This window comes from Oncorhynchus keta, unplaced genomic scaffold (assembly GCF_023373465.1).
Source record: "Oncorhynchus keta strain PuntledgeMale-10-30-2019 unplaced genomic scaffold, Oket_V2 Un_contig_18010_pilon_pilon, whole genome shotgun sequence".
Taxonomy (NCBI): domain Eukaryota; kingdom Metazoa; phylum Chordata; class Actinopteri; order Salmoniformes; family Salmonidae; genus Oncorhynchus; species Oncorhynchus keta.
In genome coordinates, this window is record NW_026280697.1 from 1 (window position 1) to 7,760 (window position 7,760).

General features: G+C 50.9%; 1 pseudogene; it reads left to right on the forward strand.

Annotated features, from left to right (window-relative positions):
• Nucleotides 1-3,643: 3,643 nt before the first annotated feature.
• On the forward strand, nucleotides 3,644-7,206 carry LOC127919978 (phospholipid phosphatase-related protein type 2-like; annotated as a pseudogene).
• The last annotated feature ends 554 nt before the right edge of the window (nucleotides 7,207-7,760 follow it).

The following is a 7,760-nucleotide window of genomic DNA, read 5'->3' on the forward strand; positions in this document are numbered from 1 at the left end:
ACCAGTACCCACCTCCTTCCACACTAAACCAGTACCCACCTCTCCACACTAAACCAGCACCCACCTTCCACACTAAACCAGTACCCACCTCTCCACACTAAACCAGTACCCACCTCCTTCCTGCTAATTAAACCAGTACCCACCTTCTCCACACTAAACCAGTACCCACCTCCTTCCACACTAAACCAGTACCCACCTCTCCACACTAAACCAGTACCACCTCCCTTCCACACTAAACCAGTACCCACCTCCTCTCCACACTAAACCAGTACCCACCTCCTCTCCACACTAAAACCAGTACCCACCTCTCCCTCCACACTAAACCAGTACCCACCTCCCTCTCCACACTAAACCAGTACCCACCTCCTCCACACTAAACCAGTACCCACCTCCTCTCCACACTAAACCAGTACCCACCTCCTCTCCACACTATACCAGTACCCACCTCCTCTCCACACTAAACCAGTACCCACCTCCTCTCCACTAAACCAGTACCCACCTCCTCTCCACACTAAACCAGTACCCACCTCCTCCACACTAAACCAGTGCCCACCTCCTCTCCACACTAAACCAGTACCCACCTCTCTCCACACTAAACCAGTACCCACCTCCTCTCCACACTAAACCAGTACCCACCTCCTCTCCACACTAAACCAGTACCCACCTCCTCTCCACACTAAACCAGTACCCACCTCCCTCCACACTAAACCAGTACCCACCTCCTCTCCACACTAAACCAGTACCCACCTCCTCTCCACACTAAACCAGTACCCACCTCCTTCCACACTAAACCAGTACCCACCTCTCTCCACACAAAACCAGTACCCACCTCCTCCCACTAAACCAGTACCCACCTCCTCTCCACACTAAACCAGTACCCACCTCCTCTCCACACTAAACCAGTACCCACCTCCTCTCACACTAAACCAGTACCCACCTCCTCTCCACACTAAACCAGTACCCACCTCCTCTCCACACTAAACCAGTACCCACCTCCTTCCACACTAAACCAGTACCCACCTCCTCTCCACACTAAACCAGTACCCACCTCCCCTCCACACTAAACCAGTACCCACCTCCTCTCCACACTATACCAGTACCCACCTCCTCTCCACACTAAACCAGTACCCACCTCCTCTCCACACTAAACCAGTACCCACCTCCTCTCCACACTAAAAACCAGTACCCACCTCCTCTCCACACTAAACCAGTGCCCACCTCCTCTCCACTAAACCAGTACCCACCTCCTCTCCACACTAAACCAGTACCCACCTCCTCCACACTAAACCAGTACCCACCTCCTCTCCACACTAAACCAGTACCCACCTCCTCTCCACACTAAACCAGTACCCACCTCCTCTCCACACTAAACCAGTACCCACCTCCTCTCCACACTAAACCAGTACCCACCTCCTCTCCACACTAAACCAGTACCTCCTCTCCACACTAAACCAGTACCCACCTCCTCTCCACACTAAACCAGTACCCACCTCCTCTCCACACTAAACCAGTACCCACCTCCTCTCCACACTAAACCAGTACCCACCTCCTCTCCACACTAAACCAGTACCCACCTCCTCTCCACACTAAACCAGTACCCACCTCCTCTCCACACTAAACCAGTACCCACCTCCTCTCCACACTAAACCAGTACCCACCTCCTCTCCACACTAAACCAGTACCCACCTCCTCTCCACACCAACCCAGCACCCACCTCCTCTCCACACCACCTCTCCACTAAACCAGTACCCACCTCCTCTCCACACTAAACCAGTACCCACCTCCTCTCCACACTAAACCAGTACCCACCTCCTCTCCACACTAAACCAGTACCCACCTCCTCTCCACACTAAACCAGTACCCACCTCCTCTCCACACTAAACCAGTACCCACCTCCTCTCCACACTAAACCAGTACCCACCTCCTCTCCACACTAAACCAGTACCCACCTCCTCTCCACACTAAACCAGTACCCACCTCCTCTCCACACTAAACCAGTACCCACCTCCTCTCCACACTAAACCAGTACCCACCTCCTCTCCACACTAAACCAGTACCCACCTCCTCTCCACACTAAACCAGTACCCACCTCCTCTCCACACTAAACCAGTACCCACCTCCTCTCCACACTAAACCAGTACCCACCTCCTCTCCACACTAAACCAGTACCCACCTCCCTCCACACTAAACCAGTACCCACCTCCTCTCCACACTAAACCAGTACCCACCTCCTCTCCACACTAAACCAGTACCCACCTCCTCTCCACACTAAACCAGTACCCACCTCCTCTCCACACTAAACCAGTACCCACCTCCTCTCCACACTAAACCAGTACCCACCTCCTCTCCACACTAAACCAGTACCCACCTCCTCTCCACACTAAACCAGTACCCACCTCCTCTCCACACTAAACCAGTACCCACCTCCTCTCCACACTAAACCAGTACCCACCTCCTCTCCACACTAAACCAGTACCCACCTCCTCTCCACACTAAACCAGTACCCACCTCCTCTCCACACTAAACCAGTACCCACCTCCTCTCCACACTAAACCAGTACCCACCTCCTCTCCACACTAAACCAGTACCCACCTCCTCTCCACACTAAACCAGTACCCACCTCCTCTCCACACTAAACCAGTACCCACCTCCTCTCCACACTAAACCAGTACCCACCTCCTCTCCACACTAAACCAGTACCCACCTCCTCTCCACACTAAACCAGTACCCACCTCCTCTCCACACTAAACCAGTACCCACCTCCTCTCCACACTAAACCAGTACCCACCTCCTCTCCACACTAAACCAGTACCCACCTCCTCTCCACACTAAACCAGTACCCACCTCCTCTCCACACTAAACCAGTACCCACCTCCTCTCCACACTAAACCAGTACCCACCTCCTCTCCACACTAAACCAGTACCCACCTCCTCTCCACACTAAACCAGTACCCACCTCCTCTCCACACTAAACCAGTACCCACCTCCTCTCCACACTAAACCAGTACCCACCTCCTCTCCACACTAAACCAGTACCCACCTCCTCTCCACACTAAACCAGTACCCACCTCCTCTCCACACTAAACCAGTACCCACCTCCTCTCCACACTAAACCAGTACCCACCTCCTCCACACTCCAGTACCCACCTCCTCTCCAAACCAGTACCCACCTCCTCTCCACACTAAACCAGTACCCACCTCCTCTCCACACTAAACCAGTACCCACCTCCTCTCCACACTAAACCAGTACCCACCTCTCCACACTAAACCAGTACCCACCTCCTCTCCACACTAAACCAGGGTCCTGCCCTGCTGTTTCCTCCACTGAACATCGATTATTCAGCAACCATAACAATGTAATGTGCAGTCGGCGGGTTTCTTCTCTAGAGGAACGTAACAGAATGGAATACTTCCAGTTGTTGTACTGTTAATACTGTATGACCATATAGGTTACTGTGGCTGGCTGAAACTAGACATAAATAATGCCATATACAAGAACTGAGTATACTGTGAACAAATACAGGATACCGTTCTTATGTCGTGGGTTTGGATTTGCTCGTAGCTGTTTCAGTGTTTTACACTAACATCTCTGCCTTTCTCTCTGTCTGTCTGTCCATCCGTTCGTCTGTTCGTCTGTCTGTAGATTCTGATTGGAGAGGTGACAACGTTCTTTGTGAAAGCGGAGGGGGCTCAGAGAAGACCATTGTGACGGCTGACTGCTGTTACTTCAACCCCCTCCTCCGCAGGATAGTACGCTTTCTGGGTGAGCCTCGGCTATAGGTCCCACTGTACATTAGACCATATTAAACCTGGTGTATATTGGTCCTAATATATTGGGCATTGCTGCCTCACTACTGTCATTCAGCATAGAATGAAGGGTTTTATCTCTCTCTGCCCTCTCGTCTGTCTCTCTATTTCTCCCTTCTCCTCTCCCTCTCTTCCTATCCCTCTCTCTCTCCTCCCCCATCCTTTCCCCTCACCCTCCACCTCCTCCACCCCCGTTCTCCTCCTCCACCTCCTCAGGTGTCTACTCCTTTGGCCTCTTCGCCACCACCATCTTCGCCAACGCAGGCCAGGTGGTGACAGGAAACCAGACCCCTCACTTCCTGTCTGCCTGCCGCCCAAACTACACAGTCTTGGGCTGCCAGTCCCCCATGCAGTACATCACAGAGCGCCGCGCCTGCACTGGGAACCCCTACCTGGTTGCGTCTGCACGCAAGTCCTTCCCCTCCAAGGACGCGGCCCTCAGCATCTACTCTGCTGTCTACACGGTGGTAGGAACTAGGGGAAGTTAGAGGGGAAGGAATAAAGAGTGACACCGGGAAGAATAGAGATATGTTTTCTGATATCAGTGTTTTGAAATGTGAATGTTTCTGTACATTTCTATGTGCTTAGTGGAGGTAGAGGGTATATCTAGAATGTATATCCCTGTGTGTGCTTCTGTGGAGGTACTGTATATTTAGACTTTATAACTCTGTGTGTGCTTCTGTGGTGGTGCTGCTGTATATCTAGACTCTATAGCTCTGTCTGCTTCTATGCAGGCACTGTATATTTAGACTTTATATCTCCGTTTGTGCTTCTGTGGAGGTACTGTATATCTAGAATGTATAGCTCTGTGTGTGGTTCTGTGGAGGTACTGTATATCTAGAATGTATAGCTCTGTGTGTGCTTCTGTGGAGGTACTGTATATCTAGAATGTATAGCTCTGTGTGTGCTTCTGTGGAGGTACTGTATATCTAGAATGTATAGCTCTGTGTGTGGTTCTGTGGAGGTACTGTATATCTAGAATGTATAGCTCTGTGTGTGCTTCTGTGGAGGTACTGTATATCTAGAATGTATAGCTCTGTGTGTGGTTCTGTGGAGGTACTGTATATCTAGAATGTATAGCTCTGTGTGCTTCTGTGTACTGGAGTATATCTAGTATAGCTCTGTCTGCTTCTAACCTCCACCTCTGTGTGTGCTTCTGTCTGGAGGTACTGTATATCTAGAATGATTCCTCTGTGTGTGTTCTGTTCTGTATATCTGTACGTGTGCGCTGTGTACTGTATATCTAGAATGGGCAGCTCTGTGTGTGCTTCTGTGGAGGTACTGTATATCTAGAATGTATAGCTCTGTGTGTGGTTCTGTGGAGGTACTGTATATCTAGAATGTATAGCTCTGTGTGTGCTTCTGTGGACTGTATATCCGTATAGCTCTGCTTGCATCTTAACCTCCACCTCTGTGTGTGTGTGTCTGCAGAGGAGCTTTTAAATTAACTATTCCTTTCTGTGTGTGTTTCAGATGTACGTGACGCTGGTGGACAAAAGGGCACCCGGCTGACCAAGCCCACCCTGTGTCTGACCCTCCTGTCCCTGGCTGTGCTGGTGGGGGTGGTGAGGGTGGTACAGGAACCATTGGGGTGACGTCCTGGCTGGATACCTGACCGGAGGGGCCATCGCTGCCTTCCTGGTGAGGGGACTGGGGAGTAGGGGGTAGGGAGGTGGTAGAAGTGGGTAACGTCCTGGTTGGATACCTGACCGGAGGGGCCATCGCTATCTTCCTGGTGAGGGGACTGGGGAGGTGGTAGAAGTGGGTAACGTCCTGGCTGGATACCTGACCGGAGGGGCCATCGCTATCTTCCTGGTGAGGGGACTGGGGAGTAGGGGGTGGGGAGGTGGTAGAAGATGGGGATGAGGGTAGGGGTGGTGGTGGGGATGAGGGATAGATGGGGGTAGTTGTAGGGGTGGGGATGAGGGCTGGATGGGGATAGGGATGAGGGCTAGATGGGGACTAGATGGGGAGATGGGGTGGTGATGAGGGCAGGGGTAGTGATGAGGGCGGGGGTAGTGATGAGGGCTAGATGTGGGGATTTTTATTTTACCTTTATTTAACTAGGCAAGTCAGTTAAGAACAAATTCTTATTTTCAATGACGGCCTAGGAACAGTGGGTTAACTGCCTGTTCAGGGGCAGAACGACAGATTTGTACCTTGTCAGCTCGGGGATTTGAACTTGCAACCTTCCGGTTACTAGTCCAACGTTCTAACCACTAGGCTACCCTGCCGACCTGAGTACTAGATGGGGGTAGGGGTAGTGGTGGGGATGAGGGCTAGATGGGGGTAGGGGTAGTGGTTGGGATGAGGGCTAGATGGGGGTAGGGGTAGTGGTGAGAGTAGAGGTGGGGTTGAGGGCTAGATGGGGGTAGGAGTAGTGGTGGGGATGAGGGCTAGATGGGGGTAGGGGTAGTGGTGGGAGTAGAGGTGGGGTTGAGGGCTAGATGGGGGTAGGGGTAGTGGTGGGAGTAGAGGTGGGGATGAAGCCTAGATGGGGGTAGTGGTGGGAGTAGAGGTGGGGTTGAGGGCTAGATGGGGGTAGGAGTAGTGGTGGGGATGAGGGCTAGATGGGGGTAGGGGTAGTGGTGGGAGTAGTGGTGGGGAGGAGGGCTAGATGGGGGTAGGGGTAGTGGTGGGAGTAGAGGTGGGGTTGAGGGCTAGATGGGGGTAGGGGTAGTGGTGGGGATGAGGGCTAGATGGGGGTAGGAGTAGTGGTGGGAGTAGTGGTGGGGATGAGGGCTAGATGGGGGTAGGGGTAGTGGTGGGAGTAGAGGTGGGGTTGAGGGCTAGATGGGGGTAGGGGTGGGGATGGGGACATTACCCATTCAGTTTCAAGTTAGAGCTGCAATGTTTCAATTTACATCACTTTAAATAACTTGTCTTCAGCAGCACATTTTTACAGTCTCTCTCTCTCTCTCTTCTCTCTCTCTCTCTCCTACTCTCTTTCCTTCTCTCCCTACCCCGTCTCTCTCCATCTACCGCTCTCATTATCTCTCTGTGTCTCTCTTTCCATCCATCCTTTCAATCTCCACCTCTCTCTACCAGGTGACATGTGTGATCAACAACTTCCAGCAGACGGCATCAGCCCTGCCCCCGCTGCCCCCCCAGCGCCCTCAGCCCCCCCACGGCATGCTACTGTCCACCCTACCTCGCGTGGAGAGTCCACTTGAAAAGTTAAGTTGCCCTCAGGTAAGGGCTGGGGGGTCACAGGGGATAGTGTTCTCATAAAATGAGCCATCCTCATATCTCTTGTAAATATGAATGTGAATTCAATTAATTCATTTGTTCATATTCATTCTTACAAGAAGGGTATTTTTTTATGGATCTCTTGTCACGCCCTGGTCGTAGTATTTTGTGTTTTTCTTCATGTATTTGGTCAGACCAGGGTGTGACATGGGTTTTGTGGTGTGTAGATAGTGGGATTGTAGCTTAGTGGGGTGTTCTAGGTTAGTCTATGGCTGTCTGAAGTGGTTCTCAATCAGAGGCAGGTGTTTATCGTTGTCTCTGATTGGGAACCATATTTAGGCAGCCATATTCTTTGGTTGTATTGTGGGTGATTGTCCTTAGTGTCTTGACGTCCTTATTCTGTGTTAGTTTGCACCAGTTTAGGCTGTTTCGGTTTTCATTACATTTATTGTTTTGTAGAGTTTGTGTTTTGGATTCGTGTTACGTTGTGTAAATAAACATGGATCACAATATACGCGCTGCAGTTTGGTCCGACTCTCCTTCACCATTAGAAAACCGTAACATCTCTTTAGTAGAGGTCGACCGATTAATCGGAATGGCCGATTAATTAGGGCAGATATCAAGTTTTCATAACAATCGGAAATCGGTATTTTTGGGCGGCCAATTTTGCAGATCATTTTTTTAATATATATATTTATTTTTAACCTTTTATTTAATTAGGCAAGTTAGTTAAGAACACATTCTTATTTTCAATGACGGCCTAG